This window comes from Sphaerodactylus townsendi, linkage group LG01 (assembly GCF_021028975.2).
Source record: "Sphaerodactylus townsendi isolate TG3544 linkage group LG01, MPM_Stown_v2.3, whole genome shotgun sequence".
NCBI classification, from domain to species: Eukaryota; Metazoa; Chordata; class Lepidosauria; order Squamata; family Sphaerodactylidae; genus Sphaerodactylus; species Sphaerodactylus townsendi.
This window is the reverse complement of record NC_059425.1, coordinates 111,592,250-111,618,086: the sequence shown is the minus strand read 5'-3', so window position 1 is coordinate 111,618,086 and position 25,837 is coordinate 111,592,250. Positions and strand designations below refer to the sequence as shown.

At 42.4% G+C, this 25,837-nt stretch overlaps 1 protein-coding gene and 1 long non-coding RNA gene across 2 annotated transcripts in view; one reads left to right on the top strand and one right to left on the bottom strand.

Annotated features, from left to right (window-relative positions):
- LAMA2 (laminin subunit alpha 2) overlaps positions 1-25,837 on the top strand; it is a 549,054-nt gene that overhangs the window by 59,719 nt on the left and 463,498 nt on the right. The gene's annotated exons all lie outside the window — the stretch shown is intronic.
- Positions 12,005-24,336, bottom strand: LOC125429634. Its single transcript, XR_007244017.1, has 4 exons — positions 24,241-24,336; positions 17,270-17,277; positions 13,491-13,495; positions 12,005-12,016 (listed from the first exon to the last, which is right to left on the bottom strand). It is a non-coding gene; the product is annotated as an uncharacterized LOC125429634 (long non-coding RNA).

Below are 25,837 nucleotides of genomic sequence, written 5' to 3'. Positions count from 1 at the left end.
CCTACTGATGCCTCAATTAATGTAATTTTATTGGTATCTATTTTTATTTTTGAAATTTACCAGTAGCTTCTGCATTTTCCACCCTTGACTTATATGCGAGTCAATAAGTTTTCCCAGTTTTTTGTGGTAAAATTAGGTACCTTAAATTATGTGTGGGTCGACTTACACACGAGTATATACAGTAAGTGAGAAGGCAAGGAGAAATTAGTTATAACAAGCAGGGGATCCATAAGGACTTGCAAAGGTATCTTATATCTCCTCCCACCATTTCCTCTGTTCCTTTCCTGAAAGCCCCCATAGATTATCTTTTTCCTACTTCCTTCTCTTCTTCGCACCCACCAACCAGCCAAACTATCTTTATCTGCCCATCTGTATTCAGCTTTCCGTCCTTCCATCCATTGACAGTGCTTTTCTGGGAAAACTGTTGCAGATCTATGCCAGGCTCATTTGTACAGTTGGAAACCCTCAAGGACAAAGTGTAGTTGAGTTGTCCCCTGTTGTGCCACATTTTTATAGGTGTAGGTTAGTATAAGATTAGGTGCTAGCTTGTTGATGTTTTGTCCTAGCTTAGCGTGGATGTTGTGTTAAGAAGGGTATTAGTTGCTAGGTTAGGGTTGTATTTTGTTTTTTAGCTAGTAAATTGTGTTTTTTCCTAGGTAGGGGATGTCTTTTTTAGCTGACACCCAGGAGGAGGATTTTAAGGAGCTGGGGATCCTGGTGCTCATGGGGCGTGGGAGATACAGTGCAAGACACGGTGAGATACGGACAGGCTCGCCCTTTATCTGACCTGCGGCCTATCCTGAGGGATGTAGATTGTGGAGTTGGGGTCATTTACCCTGCTCCGGAGCTGCTGTTGTTGAATGCGAGGCCAATTAATAATAAACATGCTATGCTCTGGGTGAGGGAGGGAGAAATGGTCTCCCTCAATAACCTCACCCTTGACGGTTCTGTGGCAATCCAGCAACCTCGGACACAGGGCCGGGGGGTGGGGGGGTGGCAATGCTCATTCGGGATTCCATCCCCTTTAGAATGTCCCCAGTCCCGACTATCACCAACATGGAGTGTTTGGGCCTCCACTGGAATTGTCCTGAGAGACTGTCTGTCTTGTTGGTGTACCGGTCACTTAGTGCACCAGCAGACAGCCTGTCACTGCTACTGGAGGTCATGTCTGGGTGGACATTGTAAAACCCGAACTTGATTGTGTTGGGTGATTTCAACGTCCATACCAACTCGGCCTCCTCTAGTGTGGCTGCTGGTCATCCATGGCAACACTAGGCCTCTCTTTGGTTAACACAAGAGACCCCACCCATCAAGGAGGCCACACTATACACCTGATTTTCGTGGCAGGTGTGCATGTGGTCTTATCCACTATTAGCAGAGTGCTGTGGTCTGACCACTACATTCTGAGGGCCTGAATTGATGCTGCCAGCCCCCCATCTAGGCGACAGGCATATTTGCCTGTCTATGGAGGCTGATCGACCCAGAGCAGTTCCAGGACATCCTGTGGGAGACCCCAACCACTGGCGACACCCTTGACTTGCTGGTAGAGAGGTGAGATACCAGACTCCTGTGGGAGACCCCAACCACTGGCGACACCCTTGACTTGCTGGTAGAGAGGTGAGATACCAGAGCTTTGGGGCCACCTGTTGAAGATAATCAATGACTCCCCTGAGCAAGGAGTTTTTCTGGGTTGGCTTAAAAGGGTAGTGGTTCATGCACTACTGAAGAGATCTCAATTAGATCCTTTAGATCAGTGGTGGCGAACCTTTGGCACTCCAGATGTTATGGACTACAATTCCCATCAGCCCCTGCCATCATGGCCAATTTACCATGCTGGCAGGGGCTGATGGGAATTGTAGTCCATAACATCTGCCGTGCCAAAGGTTCGCCACGACGGCTTTAGATCTAGCCAATTACTGCCCAGTCTCAAATCTTTTGTTTCTGGGAAAGGTAATTGAGCGAACAGTTGCGGACCAGCTCCAGAAATTCCTGGATGACACAAAAGCATTCGATCCCTTTCAGTCTGGTTTCCACACTGGCCATGAGACAGAGACGATGCTGCTGGCCATTGTGGATGAACTCCGACTCCAGTTAGACTCAGGCGGTTCGGTGCTGCTGGTGTTGCTAGATCTCACTGCAGCGTTCGATACAGTAGATTACGACCTTCTGGTCTGCCGCCTCACTGAGATCGCAGTACGTGGGACAGTCCTGGATTGGCTGTCCTCGTTTCTCCATGACCAGGGATGGCAGGTAACATCGAGGGAGTGAACAACACCCCATGATATGTGGGGTGCCACAAGGAGCGATCCTCTCCCCAATGCTTTTTAACATCTATATGTGCCCCCTAACTGGGTTGGTTCAGAGTTTTGGGCTGCGGTGCCATCAATATGTGGATGACACCCAGCTCGCGTTCACGATGGCGGGTCACCCGCCGCTGCCCTTGGGACTCTCCAGCGTTGTTTAGAGGCTCCCCACTCTCTCATGTGTCTTCTCCAAGCCCCCAAAGAGCAAGCTGAGCCTGGAGGGGCATGGGTGACAGGCAGCACCCTCTCCATTCCCCCACCACTCTCTCCTGCCCCAAAGACCAGGGAAAGGACTTACTTGGCAGAAGAACAAAAGGTATGTTGATGGGGAGGGGGGTGCAGCAGAGGTAGCAGGGAGAAGGTGGGGGAGGGGGAGAAGGTGGCCAGGTAGGAAAAGTGATGAGCCTCCTACCAGCCTGATCAGTCCCCCTCCTGCCCTCACCCACTCCCTGTCTGGAGCCTATTTTATTTTAATTTAAAATGGGATTTACTGTAGTGTATTATAAAATGCATATATCCAAGGAGCAATTATACTAATGGCACAACATACTATCTTGATTATATATCCGGGTCTTGTTTCTTTATCTTTGTTTCTGGATGCCATTAAAGGTAATTAATGTCTTCAAGTTGTAATTCTTACCTGATCATAACAGCAAAAAAGTCTAGGGACTTTTGTGCACTTACTGCTTGTCTTGTTTGCTTCACAGTGGGGTTTTCCCAGTTTTCTGTTTAGACAGGAGACTTGGCTGGAGTACTCACTGGAATACTCATGTATTCATTCTCAGGTGCATTCAGCAGGGACAAGCAGGTCCACAGTAACAGCTTTTACTTTCTAGGAAGTTACCTCTTACAAGCATCAGCCTTAGCTAATGGAGAACTAGAAACAGAAACCAAGAGCTCCATGCAGTAGGACCAAACTAAATCACACAGAAGGAGCAGTGGGAGTTTGCCTCCACAAATGGAGTTTATAGAAAGTTTCCTGCAAATTCTATTCAGGAAGGCTCCTCTCCCCCAATCTTTCTTTTTTCCTGGCATCTGATAGATCGATTCACCAGGCCATTTCCGCACGGCCGTCGAGGCGCCTCCACGCCGGCAAGAATTCTGCCGGCGTGGAGGCGGAGGCCGTTCGCATGCAAGCATGCAGGCGGCCTCCGGAGAGGCTGGCAGACGGCAGGCGGCTCCGCATGGAGCCACCTCTTCCCCCTTCCCCGTCCCACTCACCTTGTCCCTGTCGTCGGCCTGCTGGCCGTCGAAGCCCCGCCCACGCTGCCCGCCGACCTCCAGGGGTCGGAGGACAGCGATGAAGCGGCTTCGGCGGCAACCAGCAGGCCGACAACAGAACAAGGTGAGTGGGATCGGAAGCACAGCGTGTTCCCGGCGGTGCTGTTCACACTGCGCCGCCGGGAACACACTGTCGGGGGAAAAACAACCCTTTAAAGGGTTGTTTTTCAGGGCGGCCTGATGCCGCCCTGTGGGAGGGGGAGCCTGTGCGAATGGCTCCCTGGGGACGGCGTTTATCCCGTCCCCAGGGCGCCATTAAAGGGCCGTGCGGAAACGGCCCTGGTCTTTGTTGCAGCACTAGTCCTGCAGTGCTTAATACACACACATATACAAAAGCCCTTCTGATTGTTCAGAAATGGTGACTAGAAGGGCCCACTTGGGGATGCTGCCACTCCTCCACCCCCACGTGGTACAGTGGTTAAGAGCAGATGGACTCAAATTTGGAGAATTGGGTTTGATTCCCTACTCCTCCACATGAGCAGCACAGTCTTATCTGGTGAGCCAGATTTGCTTCTGCACTCCTACATTCCTGTTGGATGATCTTGGGCTAGTCACAGTTCAGTCAGAACTCTTGTTCAGCCCCACCTACTTCATAGATATCTGTTGTGGAGAGAGGAAGAGAAAGGAGTTTGTAAGCTGCCTTGAGTCTCCCTCCAGGAGAGAAAGGCAGGGTATAAATCCAAAATTTTCTTCTTCTTTTCTGGTATCCGATAGATCAATAGATCATTCTCTTGCTACAGTGTCCTGAACCATTTAAAAAAACACACACACAAAAGCAAAGCCCTACTATATGCAAATGGTGGTCAGATGAGTGGAAAAACTGCGTTGGGAAAGTTGGTGAAGGCAGGAGGAAGCAAGAAACCCAAACAAACAATTATACTTGTTGTTTAGCTATTTTGCTTTATGGAGAAAAGTGAAGCAACAGGAAATGTCACGTTTTGCCAGAATTTGGAAACCACACAGTTTTTCTGCTTTGCCTTGTAGAGGCTTCAGAAAGGGCGAAAACGATCCATAAAGGAACATCTGCAGTGAAATAAAGGCAAGCTGACTGCAAGGCAGAATGTAAGAGTGTAAATGGCCTAAATTGATCTGAGTTTCCAACTATGCTGTTCAGCTGTTCTCTAGCAGCTGTTGAGGGTTATTGCAAGTTTCTTAGTCATGAACACAGAAGCAAACATTATAAATCAGTGTTAAACTAGCTACTAAAGGACTTTGTTTAAGTGTTTTATAGTGGAAGTTTCAACTGTAAATAAGATTCAGTATATCTCTACCACGGGAAATAAAAGTAATAATCATGCATATATCAAAACCTGTAGACCCTCCTTTCTAACAGGAATGTAACATTACACAATCTAAAGCTTTCTTCTCCTCTTACTTTTTGTTTTCACATCTCTGCCCTCTTAACTGTATCTAGAGTTTCAGTACCAAAACAATTCTGCTTTCCCATAGTTTAAACAATATAATACCCTTCCTTGAATCATCACTCTGACTTTCCAACTGGTCCCATATCTTGCAGAAATTCCTCTCCATGCCTTGAAAGACTTCCATGAAATGATGTTCCCTAATTTCTTGGCCCACCTATTCCAATATACCCTTGTCCTGCAACTCCCTTTCAGAATATCTCTTTTTTGCCCGCTGTCAAATCTGCTTTCAAACTTCACTTATTCAGAGATGCTTTTGGTTAATCCCCTAGTTTCCACACCACAACGATGATATACAATGACTTTCATGTACTTTCTTAGCATTATACTGGAATTTGAATTTCATCCCCACTCCTCTTTTATTTCTGTTTTTTTCCATGTCATCATTTAGATAAGCACTTTGCGGGGCTGGGAACTTGTCTTTTTTCTTGTTACTCTGTAGCATGCAGGGGCGGAGTGAGAGGAAATGCCCCCGCCCCAACCCCCCTGCCCTGTGGGCACTACTCCACTGGTAGCATGGCATGTAGATGTGTGTGCTATTAAATAGTAAGAAGAAAATTTTAATTCAACCAAATCTATGTTTCTTATAATCCATGCTGTTTATGCTCTGTAAACTCAATGGATTCAAGCCAGCACATTCTTTTGAATGGTCAATACCACTCCATTTCACATAACAGTTATCTACTCTCACTTTTTAAAGCAAAAAAACAGACTGTCAATGGACCACATGGTGCTTTACCTATTGAATGAACTTTCTCCTGAAATAACCACCAAAGTCGCCATTTTTTTAGCTGAAGCAGGAAAAGAAAGGGAACAGCTTTCTATTTGACTGGATTTTACTTTTTGGTTCATTATGATACTATGGTCATAATATTAAAGGATGCTGGGAGATCTAGCAGTTACATTCCCCATGTCTGGTTCTCAATAGAAGGTATCAACTGTAATGATAAAAGTAATATCTATCCAAAATCCTAGTCTGAATCCAGATTGAAATGGCTCCAGAAAATCAGTCTCTTCCAAGAACCCCTGGAGCTGAGAGGCAACCTGCTATAATTTGAAAAAACAACATTAGCAATAAATCATATCATTCATTGAATCATCTGGGAACAAAGAATTAATCCTTTATGAGTTCATACCAGTTATCTTCTTTGTATGTTACAGTTGATAAAGAGCCAGCAGGTGTAGTGGTTAAGAGCGGGGGACTCTAATTTGGAAAACTAGATTTTATTCCCCACTTCTACGCCTATTAGGTGAACTTGGGCTTGACACAGTTCTCTCAGAACTCTCTCAGTTCCATTCTACGATGATTGCTGTATGTTCTCCAAACTGATTCTTGATGGCTGAAATATGACCAAATAGATATTTTGAGCTGCTGGGATAAGAGGCATCCTATAAAGATTGTTTTTGATGTTAGTTTATCAATTCCAGAAAATGACCCTGCTTGTAATGCTTATTTATTTACACCACCAATTTATAACAGAACAAATCTACAACCTGCATCCGCAACCAAAAATGCATACATTGAACATGAAACTATTGTTTAGGCCAATTGGCCATGCTGGCAGGGGCTGATGGGATTTGTAGTTCATGAACATCTGGAGAGCCGCAGGTTGCACACCCCTGGTTTAGACTATCCATGAATTTGAACCAGTGTCCATGGCATCCCAGAAAAGTATGCTTTTAACCAATTTTTTTAAAAAATTATTCCTGTTAGTTGTTTTTTGGAACTGCAGTTTTCAAAGCATGGCTCCATTCATCTGAGAAGGACAAAATGCAGATTACTCTTTTTGTTACAGTGTAATTCTATGCAAAATAACTCTGAATAGAAGTGTATTGTTAATATATATTTTAAAGTTGAAAATTAGGAATTATTGTGAAAAACAGGTTATTCTTTGTCATGTTTACACTAGACTAGAAAGTGTGTCAGAACAATTTAGTATCATTTGAAGTGTGAATATGCCAGAGTGAGCAACATCTTGAGTTATTATCTGCTTGTTATATGTAAAACATACTGTTATGTGTCTTAGAGTTGCCAACTTCACGCTGGGCAATTCCTGGAGATTTGAGTGTGGAGTCAGGGGAAGGTGGGGCTTGGGGGTGTGGAGCATTATAACGGTTTGATAGGTTGATTCTATGGCCTTTTATACATGTATTACTTATCCCATGGTGGAAATGCAGTCAATCCCAATCTTTGCTTTACAGTGTGGTTTTGTTTTGTGTACTATTCTTTTCTCCCTGTGGTTTTTCTTTAATGTATTGAGGGTTTATTTTCCTTTATACAAAAGGAAGCTTTTGTTAGCCCTCATCAGATGTGACAAGGTCAAAGGGGGAGGTTCCTTTTTTAAAACTTTTGCCCAAAAAATCTGTCATAGCTGTGCAATAACAGGAAATGTGAATCTTTGTAGATCGCGGTAAATGATAGCACTTCCCATTCATTGCTCTCCTGCCTCCATTTTCATGATTCCCTTTCCACCATTACCTTCTTCATTACCAGGCAACTTCCGTTTTGAAAGGTTTTTGTTAGTTCCCTGCTACAAATGTCCACTTCTCCCCCCATTCCTGAGTTTTTTCCTTTCATTTCATTGGCAATAGACTAGCAATAGATCACTGATCACAACTCTAAGCAGGGCTTGATCCATGGGTTAAAAGGGGGGGGGAAGAGTTTTTTGACAGTGTAAGCTAGCCTGCTAGCTTGGGAATGCCTTCATCCAGGTCCTGACCAATCTAAAATGTGCTTTCCTAAGACCCGTATAAGGGGTGGGATATCAATAGGTGACACACAGAGAGCCAGTGCTGGAGGGTTCATTGCAAGAGACTTTTGGTACAAGTCCTTTGCCAGATGGCCTTTCTCTCTTCATTGTCAGGCCATCTCCATTTTGTGAGGTTGCCTGATGAAGCTCTTTTTTATGGCTATAGATTAGTAATAGTTCACTGATCATGGTTGTCAAACACAAGCTTTCCATTGTACTGTAACACTCATTCACACTGCAGGCACCCTCTGAAAGTGGGGGCTGCTGTGTGCAAGGGGGGAGCTGGTGGGGGGGAGGGGGCTGGCAGCAGCAATACAATTGTCCTTGCATTCCATAAAAAATGTAGTCCTACTTTCCTCCTCATCTTCACAGATCCAAACAGCACTCTATCGCTAGTCTAGTGCCACAAGTTGGGAAAAAATGAAATGGAGGGAACCTCACAAAATCAGGCTGCAAAAATGTATCCAAAAATGGATGAAAGCTGACCTATTGGGATAGAGCACCCCCTTACACACGCACGCACGCACGCACGCACGCACACACACAAAGTTTTTTGGTGGGTCAGTGTCTAGCTAGGGAGGAGCTGCTAGCCCCCCTTCCCCGTGGTATTCTTTCGGGGGAAATGGAACGTGCATCCAAGATGCCATGTGGCTGAGGAAGCTCATCCCATCCTTTCAGGCAGAATCAGAGAAGCAGCAGCGTGTGACAGGCTCATGTGAAGTGCAAAATGCTTCTAAATCCAAAGGAAAAAAACCTGCAGGTGCACTTTCTCCATGAATCCAGCCTTGTCAATTTCACTCAGATTCATTGTTGTATTAATAGACTACTGCCACAAACAATCTTTTTTTAAAAAAACTACTGGGAAACCTATACAAACTTCCAAGAGTCTCAAAATGGAGGTGGCATGAGAATGAAGGCATGGGTGGTCGAGTGCAGAAGCGTATCAGGGGGAAATGGCCCAGTCTCTTGGGCACCTCCTGCTACACCTGGGGCGGGGCTTGCCCACCCCAAACCCTGTCCCCTCCCAGCTGCTGGCTCCGAGCCACTAGCCAGCAGTCCCTTCTGCCCTCCCCGCTGGGGAGGACAGAAGGAACTGGAAAGCTCCATGCTGAGGCCTTTGCTTTTATAAGCTTGGGTGTGGGGCCATGCCCATGAGCTTATAAAAGCAAAGCCCCCAGCACAGAGCCTTCCAGTTGCTTCTGTCCTCCCCAGAGGGGAGGGCAGAAGGGATTGCCAGCTGCCAGCTCAGAACCGGAGGGGGTGGGGCTTGTGGGGGAGCCAACAGCCAGGAGATGGGCGAGGCTGGGGGGTCCTCTGGCTTTCTTGGCTTTGTTCATGTCAATGATTACATGGGTGGGGTCGAGGGCGCCTGAAGAGGACAAGGCAGCAGACTTCCTGCTGCCTTGCCATCTTCCTGGTCACGTAGTTGGCTGATTTTGCGCCCCCCATTTGGCCAGATCAGTGGTGCCCAGGGACAGAGGGTACCCCCTGTCCCTCGGCAAATCCGCCACTGGTTGAGTGGGAGGAATGACTGTGGTGTGGATGAGAGGAAGATAGGGAAGGCCTGAGGAAATCTTAACACGTGGGGATTTATTTCACTTCCCAGTGAAGGAAAAAAGGCTACATTTGGGGGCATTCCCACAATGTGGGAAATCACTGAACTGAAAATGTGTTCTTCAAAAAATGACAGGAATGTATGCTGAAAGTGAAGGAGAACACACATGCATTAATGGTCTATACGGAGGTCTTTTTCTGTGATCACTGATCAGGGGAACTGATTTCTGTCATGTGGAGATCAGCTGTAATTCTGAGCAATCACCTGGAGGCTTGCAACTTGTGTGTGTGTGTGTGTGTGTGTGTGTGTGTGTGTGTGTGTGTGTGTGTGTGTGTGTGTGTGTGTGTGAGAGAGAGAGAGAGAGAGAGATATTGTGTGTGACAGATTTTCTAGTGAAATTGTATTCCTTTTATATTCAAGAAAAATATGTGTGACACAAGTGCAATATTTAAGGAAGATTCGCAATTTATGTATTTTAAACTTATTTCAGAGAAAACATTAAATCTCACAACTTTTCTGACATGAAAAACCCATTTATTCTACATTGTTTGTCCTTAAACTCCCACTCACCCCCCAAAAGTTTCTGAGATATTCCAATGTTGCTGGAAACTCTTTAGCATTTTATTTCACTGAATGATTTATTAGGCTGTCTAACAACCATAATCATGCTTTCCTTATTTCCATAAATTGTTCCATAAATTGTTCTAAGTTTTCATCCATCCCTTTTTACCTGAAAGGATGCTTGCTTTACATCACAAATGAATTCATTTATTTTTGGACTTGTGCTATTTCCGAAATGTTGTTATTGTTTGCTTGCAATGACAATGCAGAATACTCATTTACTCATGTGATTGTCTATTGAGGACAAAAGAAAGGTAAAGAGCTTGTATTTAAAAATTCTTCAGAACTCATTAAAAAACTAAAAGGCTACTCAAGTGTTCTTGTAAAGTACTAAGACACCTTAGAAGATTTAGATTTTCCGAGAAAACTGCCATTTGTCTGGCTTTCCTGCTAGAGAAGGCAAGAATGAAAAACTGTGAGTCTGGGAGTCTCCATCTTTCTTGCCAGTGCATATAGAACAGTTAGGTAGATGGCAGGTGGCTTCTATAGGCCGAATCCCCATTGGGTAATTCAATCAAACCAAGTTTTGAAAGTAAACTGCATCTTTTCATCGAGGTTTCAATCTCCCCACTACAGCACGTTTCCAGTGAAGACATCTAGGCCTATCTCGGATTCAAGAAATGTAACAATCCCCACTACCACGCAATCAGCTTGGCGGGTCTCTCCTGATTGGCTGTCGTGCCATGTTGGGGCATGCTCCCGTAATGATGTCAGCACGTCATCATGTCAGCACATCTCCCCCCCTTCCCAAGTTTCTGGTTGGTTGTTCTCTCGTGCTCTCGCGAGAACAGCACCACACACACTGATTGGTTGTAAGGCATTTGCATCATGCTCCATGGTGGGAAATTTGAACCAGGATTAGACCTCCGATCCTCTCCTCCAAATTGGATCGAAGACATGTGTTTTTTTTGAAAAATTAGAATTTTCAAGCAGGTTCAGCAAAGATGCGGGATAAGGGGGAGAATGAGCACCAGAACTGGTATGAATCCTTGTTTGTCGATCAGGCAGTGGGGAGTTCTTCTTGATATTTTGCATGAGTATCACACGATTAATTGACTGTGAGGAATTGGCCTATTCTCATGTTATCCATAACTGACTCTGGTTCATATAGGTAAGAAGGTTGCTTTTTCAGAATGGGAAGTAATTGCAAAAAGGTTCTTTGGCCGTTTATGCATGCACTACGTATCCATTAGTTGAAGAAGTCAATTTTCTAACTTTACTTTCCAGTGGGGTTACACCATTTCCCCCCTGCAGTTTTTTTGTTTCCCTATCCCGGGTGATTCTCCATTTTGCCCACCCTTCCCCTCTTTGTTGTTGCTTGGGAATCTCCATTTGGGAGATTGCCTGCCATCTTTTGGGGGAAGGCAATTGTCCCTTGCCTTGTGATAGATCACTGAAACAGTATTGTCAGTTTCACTACTCTCACTGGTGCAGTCTACCTGTCTAGCACTAGTCTTTAAGCATGAAAGTTTTTTTTGTTAAAAAGTTAGTGGGGAAAATGTGTGTGTTACCAAGAATCAAACTTGAAGGGAATGTATGCTCAAAGTCGAAAGGTCGATGCGACCCCGGGAGGACCGGACAGCCAGGCACAGCGGGAACGCATCGGAGGAATGACGGGGAAACCGGGCGAGGGGATGGCAGCACGCAGGGAAACTGTGCAGGGCCATGGACTCCGCCGCGCCCGGGGCACAGCTGAGCCCATTCAGCGCAGCTCAGAGTCACTCCAGCTGGGGAGAGGGAGGCTTTTGAGAGCCAGAAGAGCATTTAAGAAGGGAAACTCCGAGGCTCGGGAGCGGCTGCTGCAGCCGGGTGACGGGAGGGGGATTCTGGGGGACAGTGAAAGGAGCAAAGGCGTGGGAGGGCTGAGCCGGGTGGGGAGGCTAGAAGCAGCTCAAGCCGGGAAGCTAGTGGGAGCCCAGTGAGGCAACTGGGCGGGAGTGCCGCAGCTTAGTGGGCAGGGTCCAACTGACAGTGAGGCAACTGCAGCAGGACCTCGGCTGGCACGCATAGGGTTTGGGGAGGGAAGGCTGGGAAACCAGGGACGGGCTGCCTCCAACATCAGGTGCCCTGTGGGCTAAACTATTTCTTGGCCCCTCAGGCCAATTGGAAAAAGACACCTCTTGGGAGGAAAAACCCCAGGAAAGGGAGGGAGGGAAGGAACCACAGCCCGAGAGCCCTGCGCGGGGAGGGGAAGTGCCACATACAGTAAACTCCACAGGGCATTTTTCTCATGTGTGATTCTGTGTACATCTCCAAGGTACATATAATTCTGCTAGTCTCATAACTGTGATTAAGAAACCAATAGTAATTCAATAGTTCATGTTCTTCTCCCATCTTTCATTTTTATCGTCTGTTCCCTCCCCTCATCTCCTTTTGTTGGAATTTACAGTGCATGGTGTTATGTCTGGATTGATAACAACCCTTATGCAATGGCAAGTCTTTAATGGTAATCAGAGTTTGAAACCAAGGTTTAAAACTGGCATGCATATACTGATTAAAGCTTATCTTGGTTAATGATAGCCATAGTTAAGGGTAAGTACAGATGTAATACTACCTCTTAATACTGACTAAAGGTTATAGGATGTGGGGAATTTTCACAGGAGTAGGCAAAAAGTAGAATTGCAAGACTGTAAAGGTAAAGATAGGCTCCCATTATATTATTCATGATTTAGGCAATTGGCAGTGATACAGCTTACTATTCAAAAGCCTGTGCAAAATTTTGTATGTTGATCACTGTGAACCTACCTATACATTCTGCCTGAAGGAGTTGCCACTTCCAGGCTAGGAAATACCTGGAGATGTGAGGATAGAACCTGAGGAAGGCAGGGTTTAGGGAGGGAAGGACTTCAGTGGAGTATAATACCATTGAGTCCTCCTGTCAAAGTGGCCATTTTCTCTAGTTGATCTCTGCTGCCTGGAGATCAGTTGTAATAAGAGGAGATCCTCACCTACCACCTGGAGCTTGACAGCCCCACTGCGTCCTCAGTTCTCTGGATTGGAGACTATGGCCCTTTCTGCATGGGCCATTCGGGCGTCCCTGCATTCTGCCGGTGCAGGGGTGGGGGCCGTTCGCACAGAAGCGTGCGAGCGCCCCCGCAGAGGCTGGCACAGGAGAGGCAGCTCCGCATGGAGCCGCCTCTTCCCCGTCCCTCTCCCACTCACCTCGTCGCCTTCGTCGCCCTGCTGGCCTCCGTAGACCTGCCCACGCTTCCCTCCGACCTCCAGGGGTCAGAGGACAGCGAGGGAGGGTCTTCGGAGGCCAGCAGGGCGACGAAGGCGACGAGGTGAGTGGGAGAGGGACGGGGAAAACAGTGCATTCCCGGCTGCCCTGGGGGAGGGGGCGGGGAGCCAGGTCGGTGCTGCTGCGTTTTGGCAGCGCCGCCTGTGCGAACTGCTCCCTGGCGACGGCATTTTTGCCATCCCCAGGGCGCCGTTTATGGCCCGTGCGGAAAGGGCCTTAGAGTCAGATGCAGAGTAACATGCAAGACTTGAAACAGCTCATGCTTCAGTTGGGTTTGTAACACGAAAATATATTGTGCTCATCAGTCCTTCATATTACAAATGCTTCTCCCCCTGTGCTTTCAGTGATGAGACATTGAAATAAATAGGGCAGAGGAGTCCCAAACATGATTAAAGATCTATCTCTTCTAGAAGCAGTAGTATTCCATGCTTGCTATATGTTCACCTTAGTAAGCTCTGATTTTGCAACTATTTTCTAGCTAGGACATTGATAGAAGCCAGACTGATAGACATGACAACTTGGGTTTAAGACCAGTAAATCTTCAAGCAGTTGTCTTGTACAGCAGGGCTCTCTCATGCTTTATGGGGTGTTGGGAGTGAGGAACACCGAGAGGTGTTTGCAGCTCCCTTTCTGCGAGAACTTCTTGAATAGGTGACTTGAGTACAACAATAATATAAGCACTTCTCTCTGAGAAAGCTAATAAATCTTCTTCACAGTCTTTCAGGATTTGCAGACAAGGAGTATAAAGCATTTATATCTGCCTTGCTCATCATCACACCACAAAGATAAGACTTTCAGCTCTATCAGGAATGCATATAGGAAGGTCTGTGATGAAAGCACACACAATAGAAATAAATAAGTAAATACAATAATGCCAACTGCAAACTCATTTAAATAATTACATTTAGTTAGATTTAAAATACATGACACACACTCAGTGCTATCAGGGCAGAATAAATTCTTAAATTGAATTTCATATAGGAAGCTTTTTCCTGCCCAATAATCAAATATGAATAGAAAATACTCTGCATATTATTCAGCTGCCTGTTATGTGTCAGGATCCCTGTGGCTTGACTCAGAAACCTGATGGTATAAGAGTTTAGAGAGTCTGCTTAAACCTCAGAGTCCCCTTCAGAAACATATTATGCACATCAAGCCTCTGATTGGCAGAAAGTGTGCAGCCTCTGAATTGGTCAGTTCTTGTACAAACATTAGGAATCTAGTCTTCTGTCTTTACTTGGCAAGCAGAGCAGTACTCGCTGTACTTCGTGCCTCGTGCTGATGGTTTTGCTTGCTGCCAGGGTCTCTGCCAGGACTGTGTTTGGATATGGATGTTATGGGGCTTCTCAGTAGTTAGCCCACCTATTCCAAAGGCAATTCTTATGCACATCTCCTGGAATGTGCAAAGTTCTATTTTTTTTTAATTGAATCACAAAAATTCTATTTCAGAAAATGAGACAAGATTTATTTGAAAATCAACTATCCAGGATGAAATGCACATTGGGAGAGTTTGGGAAGCATTCCACCTAGACCCTAACTGAACAATATTGTAGATGCCCTGTAAATTCAGCATGAGATTATTATTTCAGTTCTCAACATTCATATCTGTTTCAATAACAGTATTTTATTACAATCTATGACAGAATATCATTCGTATATATACAGTGTGTAGTCCAATATGTTCTTTCTTAAATATGTTCTTTCTTAAAGAAGATTTGACAGTGAAGAAGAGCTAAACTTAACAGTTTTTTGCACAGTATTGCAAGAAGATTCTGCCAAAATGTTGGAATTGTGCACATTTAATCCAAATTTTGAGATCTTCCATAATTCACAAAGCCATGAAACATTTGCAACACCCATCCATATTTGTGCTGCTGAGCTACACTAGGAAACTTATCAAAGCTGGCCTCCAGAACCTGATTGTGAAGGGGTGTAGCAAAAGAGTGTACTGCTTATGGAGTTATTGTGGCTTTAATTTAAGGTGAGTTAATTCAGCACCTCATTAGAGATAAAGGAGGATCTCAAGTTAGACAGAGAAGAGTTGAAGAAAAATATGTGACTTGTTTCATCTACTGTTGTTAAGCACTTCCAAGAAAGGCCATATTTGTGCCAGATATAAGGGATGGTGGTCTAACTATGCCAAAAGTAAGTTTGGGGATTCCTTCTTGTTCTCCAGCCCATCAGAAACGAATCTGAAAGCAACTTGAATGAGTCAAGTACACACCTTCTGTGGAGTTAAAAAAATGGGAATGCTTAAACCACCTTTATATGTTTACAGCATTAACAAACTTCTCTCAAGACATCCAGTGAAATGTAGGCCTGATGACTTGGAAAATGGCATTTTGGACATCTGTGTCACTAATGTTCAAACAGCTGAACTTTTTAATCACACAAAGTGACAGCAGAACCTAGATGCTGATACATTAAAGGCTAGCTGACTGGAAAATACACCGAAAGAGAGAAAACAAAATCAGATTAATGCTGGGTCTTGAGCTGTCACTGTGTGTTAATGCACAAGGGGGATGCCTGCAGGGAATGGCTTAGTGGTCTCAGCGCTTCTTTTCCAAAAAAGCCCAATATTCTTAGATTTCAAAATCCAGTCCCTGTTTTGTTGCTATCTGAAGCCAATACCTGGATTAAAAGGCCACCATGAACTTGCATAGTGTTTTGCAAATTCACAGCTTTCTGCTGATATGAATATCATCAAGAGTGACCACTGAAAAAGAAGCTAAAGTGTGTGAATATGTGAGGGAATTGCATGAATGAAGAGTCAGAAAGGAAAGGAAAAAATATCTATCAAATTCTTAGAATATATGCTGCCCATTTCAGGTGCATCTTACAGTAACAGTAGGTAACAACACTGAATAAGCAGAGAATAAAAACACCACTAGACAACAATAGAGTGCTTTCTTTTGAGCCAAACACTATTGATAGAATAACTGAACAGTAATTTAAGACAGAGTCCTATCTAATATTTTACAGGAGGGAATACCAGAAGGAAAAAGCATTCTACCCCCATACAATATGCTCCTGAAATATTAAACATACTGTATGTATGCAAATCAATGAGCAGGAATCTGTAAGGAGCAGTTGTATGAGGCTTTAATTTTGAATTGAATAGTAAGATAAGAGTGCCTAGGGGTGTTTTGTAAATGTGGAGGATTAATTGAAATGTGTACTTCTACTGTCTTTACAATAAATTGATAGTTCTCTTTTTCAAAATGAAAGGGGTTTCCCACTTTTATCATGGGAAATTAATCTGTGTGAACACTTTCAGCATTTTATTTACACATTTCTTGTTTTATATCTTTGGGAAAGAATTAGAAATATGTAAAACAGGAAAAAATTGTGGTTTCTCAACAGTTTTAGAGAGAGAAGAGGAAGATTGTATTGTGGGAGAAGATGATTAACTTCCCAGGATATGTTGTCACATTACTAACAAGACAGTAAAGAAACAACTTTGGATATTGTTGTAAATAGTTCTGTGGGAAGGTTACTTGATCCATCTTGCCCCAATCTTCAGAGATGGATTATGATTGCTTTTTCTGATTCTATAATAGTGACTAAGTTGGTTCTCCATTTTTCCCCATTTCCCTGTTCTTGTATTTTGATAGTTATTGATTTCTGTTATTTATGCATTTTATTATATTGTGAACTGCTGTAGTATCCCTTGAGGGCAGAGATGGAAGGATACAAATAGTTAACTAGTTAAATAAAAGAGTGTCTGATTTGGATCATTGAATTACAAGGAAGTCTGTAAACCTGTGTAAAAAGATGTAATGGTAACGAACTATCCCACATTTATGGGCAAACCAGTCGAATTTTAATATAAAGGTTTTGAAGAGTTTTTGAGTTCTTTATTCTTCCTTTATCTTCTTTTGGATAAATGCTTGTATTGGAGTGTTGTGTGGTTTCCGGGCTATATAGCTGTGTTCTAGTAGCATTTTCTCCTGATGTTTTGCCTGCATTTGTGGCTGGCGTCTTCAGAGGAGCTGATGGTAGTAAAGCAAGTGGAGTATGTATACCTGTGGAATGTCCAGGGTGGGAGAAAGAACCATTTGCCGGTTAACAAGTGTAAAGGGAGCAATTAGCACCACCCACCACTCTAGGCAGTAAGCAATCAAAGGGATCAAAAGGCCAGGCTACTACAATGCAGATGCTCTTGCTAATTGATTATGCTATCTTCATGGTTACTCACATGCTAAATGGGTGGATTCCACCCAACACATGCAAATCAAGCTTGCTAATTGCTCCCTTTGCACTTGTTAACAGGCAAATGGTTTTTTCTCCCACCCTGGACATTCCACAGGTATATATACTCCACTTGCTTTACTACCATCAGATCCTCTGAAGATGCCAGCCACAGATGCAGGCGAAATGTCAGAAGAAAATGCTACTAGAACATGGCCATACAGCCCCGAAACCACACAACACCCCAGTGATTCTGGCCGTGAAAGCCTTTGACCATACAAATACTTGTATTATTTACCTGTTTTCTACTGCCATTTTACCTTTAAAATTTCCCAGTGCACTTCCTAAGTTTAATAAATGATAAATTACAGATGATATTGTTGTACTTGTCTATATGGTATAGATACAAAGGCAATTTCTGCTTCAGTAGACAGTGAAAAGAAATAGTGCATCAGTTATGTGTGTGTGATGTTCTTGGTCATTGTTCTAAATGTTACCACATTCCAACAAGCTTCCAGAATACACTGGGGCTTTTATGCAAGGCTAATACACAAAGTACATTATTATGCTCTCACTGATAAGCTAGGAACAAAGGAGTTCCTAACACCTTGACTTCATGTGGTATGCATGAAGTAAACTAGTTGTAGCTTCAACCCAGACTGATTCTTTTACAGATGTCTCTTTGCTAACTAGTATTTTCAATAAAGAAAAGAAGAACAGTTCTCACTGGGTTCCTCATCCCTAACTCCAGAAGTGAGTTTTGATGCTATGTATCTTACTAAGTACTTTCTTTGCATAGCTAAGTTCATACAAGTGATATTTCCAGTAAATTTCTACTAGATGGCAAGCCCATGTACTTTTTTGGACAATCCTCTTGACTTAACAAATATTTCTGAATATTTTTAACAATTGTTTTTTTATTTTTGAACCTAGAAACACAGTACAATAAAACTATCAATTCTTGATAATTAGAGGTAGAGTTATTGTTTTAAATTTCAAGATCCATGAATGGACTGAAATCTACATGAGGTATTTTGACCTTTTCCTTTCCATTGGAGCTATTCCTGAGAGATTGGGAATTTATGTGATATTTGAGGGTTCCATAGGAGCATCCTTTGGTGGGAAGAATGAAGCAGAAAAGGTTCTTCATGATCCTCTTGTCAAAGATCTTAGGTTGGTTCTGCACAGCAAATGTATAACGGTTGCAGTCATTTTAAAGGAACCCATTTTCCTTTTCCCTTTTCACATGGGTGCCATGCAGGCAGTGATTGGCGCCCATGGAAACAAGCCAGTTTGCTTTTGCACCTTTACACAGAGATGCTTCTCTCTCTTTTGAAAACAATTTCCTGCAACACATGTGTAGCTGTACAGGTATACAGAAATGAACCACCACAGCCATGCCGATCACAATACAATACAATTGGCTGCACCTGTGTAGCTGCGCATATGCAACACGCAAAATAAAAAAAGAAGAAAAAGCGGCCTCCCTGCAACGGCAGGAAAATGGCAGGCGGAGTCTCTCTGACTGTGGTCAGTGTGGTGTATGGGAGGGAAATAAAATGCCTCCTGCCTGTCTGTTCACAAAGGAGCAGTTCCAACCCAGAATTTTGCAAAAGGATTGCTGGTTTAGCAATTTTCAATAATCTCAAGTTGAGGAAAATAGAACAGGGCAGACTTGTTTTGGTGACGGGACCTATGCGAAGCTCCCCCCCTCCCCAGTTTGTATTGTGTCCTATACCCGTTATATTTGCTCTATGTGGAATCCACCTTAAGAGTCAAGACACTGAAACCAATTAATGCCCCCTCTGCAAACATAGATTCCTGTATGCAATCAATTCTATTTCCTTCCTGTATTAATAGGGGGGAAACGTATGTTTTATAAATTTCAAATGGCAGAAGATTTGGAAGCTAAGTCCTGCTAAGGCAAGAAAAACTACCTAGAGAAGTGGTAGTAATCTTATATTCATGAATATTAAAGTAAGCATAGAACAATATTCAAATTGACTTCACGGTGTTTTCAAGCCAGATGTCTGTTGGCATTTATAAGCAGGATCTCTGTACTGTTCACTAAGATGCATAATTTTTGCACACTAATTCTCAGTCGTGGTATGTAGTCATTGCTTTTCTGACAGCCATCTGCTGTGAGCTTTCCATTCATCCACAACACGACCTGGGGATGAGGAAGCAAACAAATAATTTTGGACAGGAAGATAGTGTTGGGTTGTTATATGGATTTAATTTAAACTTTTGTGGCTTCAAAGGAATAATCAAGCCTTAATTTCGGAAGGAACTAATTGGGACCTTAATTATCAAAGTGGAATTGCTATATTTGATCTTAGCATATTCTGAAGAAACAATACTTATAGCTTGTTTGGGAAAACAAATGTATTAAAAATGCTCATGTAATAAAGATACAATACACTTTTGACTGAAGTCAGCAACAACATTTTTAAAAATATAGCCCACTTTCATCTTCTGGTCATGTTGGGTATACTGCACAGTAGAGGTGTTGCATAGCTCCTTCAAATCAAAGCGTCCATTAATGCCTATGGCATATTACTTTTGTAGTTAGGAGCATTGTTGAGATAGAGCCAACTCTAGCCTTCCTGTTTGGGTCCATAGTCAAGAATTTGAGGAACAGATTTGTTTCCCAGTTCGCATTTGCTTTCAATGATGCCAGTGGGAAACATTAAAATGAAAAGAAATGGGCCCATACTTCAGACACTGATGGCCTCAATTCCAAAAGTGGGGCAGATGCCCAGTTAAAATAATAGACAGATGCTGTGATGCAAAGCTGACACTTTGTACCATTTTCAGACAAATTAGCAGAGGCAGTATTTTGTCTGTGTTTCTGTCATAGTATAATTCTTTCAGTATTTTTTGTGTGTGGAGAAAACGACATTTTGAAAAGCTTCTTTTGACCCAAAGTAGAGAACATCACTTGTGAAATAAATTTCAAGTGTGCCAGTGAAAAAAACTTTCTTGGGGTTAGAGCAGGGAATAAAAGAAGTCAACAACTGAAAGGAGCATCAACACAGACAAGAATACATTAGCTTTCTTGTAAATAAGAAAAGTTAGCAGAACTGTTTATGGCCAGAAAAGAGAACACGATTTGAAAGGGTGAGGTATTGGATTCTGTTTGTCTTTGGACAAATAATTCTTAACATCATATTTTCCAGTCTGCAAGCACTGTCTGGGTTGTGATTTCTCAAAATGGAACTTATTTTTCAGTTGTATGAAAGTCTTCTTTTACATTGTGGATTGAGTGCATTAAGTTACTCCCTGCAGTGCACAGCTGGAAAGCATCTTTTGCGGCAACATTTTGTTTTGTTTTGTCTCAGCGTTTTCCCCCTGTCCTCCTCGCTGTGTTCCAGTGTACCAGCACAGCTTAGTACTACAACTAGCAAGCTCCCTCCCCCGCTTTTTCTTTCCTAAGGATGCTTAATTAAAACATCTGATTCTATTTCTTTTGGTCTTTTTCATACAAATGTAGTGTTATTTCAAAGTCTCCACCATAGAACTAGATGATTGGTTTGAAAAACTTAATATTCAATTTAGGCAGATTGTTCCTTTTGCTGCTTTGAATTGGCAAGAGATGTTTGTGGTGGCTAAATTGGGTAGATAATTGTTTCCTAGAGCAGAATGTTAGAGGAAAATGGGGAGATTTAATCATGAAATGGGAACAGCCTTATTTTTATTATCTTTTACAAAGCATCTTTTAGATTGTTGCTGAAACTTATGTGCATTTAGCAACAGAAGCATTATGTGGCTTTGAAGCCTTCTCAGCTTGTGATCCATCAGGCCAAACGTACCCTTTCAACCATGAAATGCTGTCCTTCCAAGGATAAATATCCCCTTTTGCTGCCTATCTGGGTCTACAAAACAAGGCACTGTTAAATACCACTGGGCCCAGCCACATACAGCTAGGAGGATTGCAAGTTATGTTGGCCTCTATAACATTGCATGTTCTCAGAGAAGTCTCTTGTTCATTGTTCCACATATGTAAGAAGTGCAAGGAGAATATAAATTGATTCCTGTGCAGGATAGCTCCAGTATTCTTTTAGAATTAGCGTATCATTTGAAATTTTAAATAAAAGCATGAGCATTCCTGCTTTAAAGACTTTTAAAAACTTTAAAAAAACCCAGGACTTAGAAGACTTTTTAGGACTGTACTGTTGAAGTCTTAAAGGGGAGGAGAATTCTTTGCTTGTAAATTCATATTACACTGAATAGAGTGTTCAGGCAATCCTGGGATTGATAAGATAAGATAAGATAGAATAAATTAAAATGTTATCAAGTTCTCTTTATATGCTATTTTGTTGTATGTTTAATTAAATATGCCGGGTTTTGTTAAGAATAATAATGTATTGCAATGAATGAGAATTTAACCCATTCTGAATATTAGAGCAGACACTTATGACTGATACAGGGATAGATGCTTGTGGAGTGAAAAAAGAGAAACTAGGAAGGTTGTAAACCTGGACCTTTCTTTTTAGAATTGCATCAGTCTTTGTCTAACAGTGGAATAGAACCACATATCGTAGAGTGCAAAATTTCTGTTTACCAGATGCAAGAAGGAATTGACGACTGTCAGCCATTGTTTCTGTACCTGACCCAAATTGACATCATAACACAACAGTTACAAGCCAAGCCACTTGACACGGGCATTTCCCTGACAATTTTAAGTAGTGCCTAGTTACAAAATTTAGCTGCATGTTGCACATGCACATTACAATGCCCAACCCTAGCTAATATCACAGCACAATAATCAAATGTGTAGAGCTCATTTCAAACAAACCTTCCATGCTGTCTCAAAGGGATAATAATATTTAGACTAATAGTAGTATAAATAAAGGCTTAGTCATAACCATACCTAGATTATAGCTAAAGTAATAAGGTTAGCCATATTGAGCATTATATTTTCAAAGTAAAATGGTTTGGGATCAAAGATAAATGGTTCTCATGATACCTTTTCTTGAATAGGCTATGATAGTAAGGTAAACTAATATGATTTTAATATTTCAAAACCCTAGCCACTACTAAATAGTACTAATCTATTTAGTAGTAATCTATTTAACTTTATTTGAAAGGTATACTCATTATTTTTCTGTTCAGTCTATAAATAAATTGTTGTCTATAAATCTACTCTGGCTGTTGTTTTATTGGGTCTGAGCACCCTTTTTGCATCTATAATTCAAACCACAGGGAAGCACAGGGAGCCTTTTGAGAAATATGGTGAGATTTTGCACTTGGATCTATAAGGCATTAACAGAAAATTAGACTTCCTTACTTACACAAAGGGAAATAAATTCTTGTTAACACTGGGTGCCCCAATCCACATCATCCTACCGTTGATTCACATACCATTTGGAAGATGTACAAATTTAACTTCCCCTTTATTTTTGGTTTACAATGTCAGTCTTAAGGGGAAACAAACAAACCTTACAAATTATCCTTGTCAGCTGGGTATCAAATAGAATGACATGCCAGCTCCATGATTTGGCTGTTCATCAGCAACAATCCCAGTTCCATAAATTCATGGTAGGAGAGCTCCTGCACCTTCTGCTGCCTTTGTGCTTTGCCTGTCATTTGTGTTCATGTATGCCAGCAGGGTGGTTGAACATGATAAGATTCCTTCTCTTTGAAACAATAGAAGAACTAAAAATGTATTTTTGACAGTCAGAGTACACACACACACACACACACACACACACACACACACACACACACACACACACACACACACACACACACACACACACACACACACACACACACACACACACACACACACACTTAGTTTAGCCTAAAAGTGCAGGCTGGAAAAAGCGACCTGTTCACTTGAGGCTGAAAATGGCCTGGTGGGAACTATACTTCCCAGGAGTCCTTGGTGGGAACTACACTTCCCAGGAGACCTTGGGCCGTTTTCAGCCTCAAGTGAACAAGCCGCTTTTCCAGCCTGCACTTTCAGGCTGAGCTAAGGTAAGTGTGTGTGATCGGGGGGGGGGGGGGATTTCCACTCCCAGGCATGTGTCCAGGGCAATGTGCACCCCCGCCCTTGGTAGCTCCGCCTCTGTTAACAGTACATCTGACAATAGCTGCCTTTTTTTTGCTGCTGTAGTCAAATTTTGGTCTCGGTGGTGGATTCTGCACAGCATAAATATAACATCTTTAGGACGTTTTTAAAAGATCCGTTTTGACATTTTGTGTTCCTATAGTGGGAGAACACAAGCATTGCCAGTCACAGTGGCTCTTTTTTTCTCACCTGCTGCACAGAGTTTTTGTCAGTTTCAAAGTTATGCACACCATTTTGTGTGCTGCTGCAGATTCTCTGTGAAGATTCCCCATGGAGGTCTCCTCTGTTTGCAGCTTATCTATGCATGATTTTGCTGTAAAAAGTAGATGAATGAATTTTGTTGTTCCTAGCAATCCCACATATGTATCATTTTACTTTTTTGTTTTGAGGGGTATGTCTGTGGAGCTACAACAACACAAATATGTGCATATAGCAACTTTTCTAATTGTGTTGCTGTAGTTTCACATGCATCCCCCTCAAAACAAAAAAATGAAAAATGACACGTGCATGGGATTGCTAGTAGCAATGGACTTTATTCATCTTCTTTTTACAGTGAAATTATGCATGGATGAGCTGCAAGCAGAGGAAACCTTCTGCGAGGAATCTTCATGGAGAATCTGCTGCAGTACACAAAATGACAGACATGATTGGTGAGAATGATAGTAAGAAGGTTGGAAGAAATAAAGTGTTTTCTGACTGCTTGTGTTTGCTTAGCAGGCAGGAAATGTCTTCAACCTGGTTTGGGGGAAAAGATTGCTAGTTTAGCAATTTTTGAAAAACACGCATTGAGAGAAATAAAACCGGTGAAGTCATTTTGAGGGAGACAGCTGTGTGAAGTTCTTCCCCAAAACACTTTTTATAACATCCTCAAGACATTATATTTATGCTGTGTGGAATCTACCAATGGCATTGATTTGGAGCAGCATGATCAGGGTTTGCTTCCTTAGAAATGTTTGGTAAATCGTTGCAAGAATAAGTATATAAGTACATAGAAGTACATGTAACTTACCACTAATAACCCTAGACTAATTTGTTGGGTTTTCACTGAGTATATTGATTGGATTTTAACATTTTCAAGAACTTTTTATTTCATGATTTCATTTTGGGGACTTTTTTGCTGATATGTTTCTGATATTCTAGCCCATTATACATGGAACACTTATCTCAGGGCTCTTTTCTGCACAGTGCGCTTGTAGTGGGCTCTCCCCATGTTTTTCTGTTTACACGCAAGAATGCACTCACACCTGCCATAGTTAAGATTGCTGGCTTAGCCCTTTAAACTGCACTTATACAAATATGACTATTTCAAAAATAATCCCCCCAAATAAAAGAGACAAAGCAATTCCTTGGATCTCAGGCTCCTATAGAAGACTCACCCCCTTCCCTTCCCTTCCCTCCCCTCTACTCACACCCACACAAACATATACACACTTCCTGCTGCTGCTGCCGCCACCACTGGAGAACAGAGAGGCTTGTTATTTTTCAAGCACTCTCTGTTATTATTATATCAGTGTTTCAATGTATCAATCTTTGGCTAAGCCCATGAGAGTAAGCTTCTTTTCTGTGACTTGAAGGAGTCAGCAACATGATAAGGAAGGAAAGGGAAAGGCATGGATGGCAGTGCAAGGGAGTGAGAAGGCTTCCTATGGGTGGAGGAAAAATGTCTGGGGCAAATCTGTGTGCACTGGCTCACTGTGACAGCAAATCAAATTAAAATAATGCCAGAAGTGGCCTCATGTGCCATGTAGAGAATGAAAAGTGAAAGCAGGGCTTGAGGAAACACGTCCGTACAAGAAACCTTACCTCGACAGACATTTGTCCTCTTTGCGTAGTGGACTTCTTGTTCATAATCAGCCTCTGTGTGTTGAGAGTTCCTTTGTTTTCATCCTTTCATCTGTTATAACGAGTACTTCTTATCAGCTTTGGCTGGTGTATCAACTGTACCCATGTTTGAACAGAAATAACCTTTCCACTGTTATCTGTGATCTGGTTGCACCAGGGTTCATTACTGGAATGTGTTCTGTGTGGGGCTGACCTTAAGGACTTCAGACATTTCATTTTGTTGTAGAGCCATAGCTAGCTAATTTTATACCTGAGTCAAGAATACAGGGATATGGCAGGATATAAATCCAAAAATAAATATACATTTGGATAAAGAGTATATGTAAATAACAAGCAACAAGAATTATGACACAAAGTTTATTTTAATCATGAGATCTGTACACACAGTCAAACAATGTATAAGTGAGTATTTAGCTTGCTATTTAAAATATATAAAATTAAACTACAGGTAGAACCATTTTTACAGTTGCATTTTTTATGCTTTCAGTGAAATTAACATTAAACATTTTGTAAAACTTGCCAGAAAATCAGGAACATTAACACAAACACAAGAACA